The 2,054-nt window shown below is 38.1% G+C and overlaps 1 pseudogene; it reads left to right on the plus strand.

Moving 5' to 3' along the window:
* The first annotated feature begins 214 nt into the window (after positions 1–214).
* LOC137234814 (nucleoporin Nup37-like) lies at positions 215–1,246 on the plus strand (annotated as a pseudogene).
* The last annotated feature ends 808 nt before the right edge of the window (positions 1,247–2,054 follow it).

Here is a 2,054-nt window from a genome sequence, read left to right on the forward strand (position 1 = left end):
TTGTTGATAATGCTAAAATTCGTGAAATTAAGTATTTCAAATCTCGATCAAATGAATGATTGATAGAGATATGTAGTGCGATATGTATTGCGACATGTAGTACGCGAAATGAGCAGCGCATGAGGCTCAACTGTATTGCAATGCATTGACTGTCAGAAGTGAAGTGTAGGCATTTTGACATTTGCTACGCCTTTTCACTTCCTGAATGGAAAAAATGTCATTCATTATAACAAGTGGTGGTGAGTATACAAGTTGTAGATTTGGTTACATTTTTTATTAATTAATTTCTCTTTTTCTTTTCAGGTTACATTAACAAATATATATAGAAGAGAAAAAGCATCACACTTTAAGCTTTACAGAACAATTAGGTTGTTTTGAATCGTGTAGCAATGACTGCAACAAATTTAATAGCACTGGAAAGCAATTAAAGGAATTATATTTGGCATAATAAGTTTGCCGGAAGATTCCGGAACATTTGATTGGAAACATTTAAATGATTTATGTCACGAGAGTCGTTGTGTGTCTCTATGCTTTGCGTCAGAAACCTCGCTAGCTGTTGTACCGAAATCGGTTATATTTTTCGCTGCCGGATCAAATTTTCGATTCCGCATATTTCGTACAGATTTGCAAAATTCGGATACTGTGCAACTATATAAGCGAGGTTATATGGGATTGTAATGGCGAATTCTCGTCATCTGTTGGCGACGATAATAGTTGGCCTATTTGGGATTACAAGGCTAACCTTGAAACTACCGTAACATTTCATTTATCAGCCGGCATGTCGATCAAGTGTCCAACAGAAGAACCACGTAAATTTTTTGGAGCAGAGAAACGTGGTGTAATATATTTGTACAATGTGCAATCCCAAACAGCTATCATATCTGTTGAGGGACAAAATGTCCATTGAAGTCTGTCGATTGGTGTCCGTTAAATCGTATGTGGGTTACGACACTGGTTGCTGGTGATATAATTGCTTGAGATCTGCGCCGCCCCACACCCATCGATGTAAAGTAAGTGCGCGAAGATGGTGGCCAAATTGTACGTATATCACCCAATGTAGAGACGGTGGTAGCGACGGTCGGTCGTCCTGATGTTGCTGTTAACGTATTCACTGCTAAATCGCCCAAACCTTTAGTTGATGCTACACTTAAACTGTATATTGGTTTATCTTGCCATCATCGCTTACCATGTGCATTGGTGTGCAACACATCGTAAATTATGTTTATGGAAGTTGCAAATAAATTAAAAGGCCCGCAATTTTTATTGAGTAAGAACATGGTCAAATGACACTATCGATTAGTATAAGATGCCAAGATCTGTCAAAATTGTGATGAGCCTTTGCCGCTGCGGTGCGTAGACCAATAACCCTTATACTATTTTCACACAGACGGCTTATTGAATAATAAAGGCAATTTTCTACATTAAGACGCTTATTGAGCTCAATCTTCCCTAAAAAATTCGAATCTATTATTATTTCATTAGTAGCTAATCGAATGCCTAATGAAGTCAGAAGCACAATGCAACTCTGTTGGCAGCGTTTCGCTTCTGTTTCCGCTACTTAGTTTTTGGTGTGTTCAGGGCTTAAAAATGTCATTTGTCAAAGCAAATGTCATTGTCTGCATGGCGGAACGATACAAGGTGGCCGCATCGAACAGCTGATTATAACCTTTTTTATTTGATTTGATACATCAACTACCGGCGCAGTACGATTTTGACATTTGTCCATCGAATTTACAAGTACATGGAATTTTTTTTTTTTTGTAGGTATGTCACCATGCTCCCACCTTGTATTGTTCCGCCATGATTGTCTGTCTCATCCTTCATACTAATCGAGCAGTTACTTCTGTGTGAAAGCAAAAAATTTACGATTTCATTAGCAGGTGAAATGAGATCTTAAGTTTCTGTGTGAAAACAGTCTTATCCCCAATTTAATGAACAAATTCAGTGTACGTAGAATAAGAATAAACACACGTTCCCAAAATATAAAGCGATTGTTGCGCTCTGCGTGAACTAATCTGCCAGTTAAATGTTTGAAGCTTGTCGAGGCGCGTTTG

This window comes from Eurosta solidaginis, chromosome X (assembly GCF_040869045.1).
Source record: "Eurosta solidaginis isolate ZX-2024a chromosome X, ASM4086904v1, whole genome shotgun sequence".
Lineage (NCBI taxonomy): Eukaryota > Metazoa > Arthropoda > Insecta > Diptera > Tephritidae > Eurosta > Eurosta solidaginis.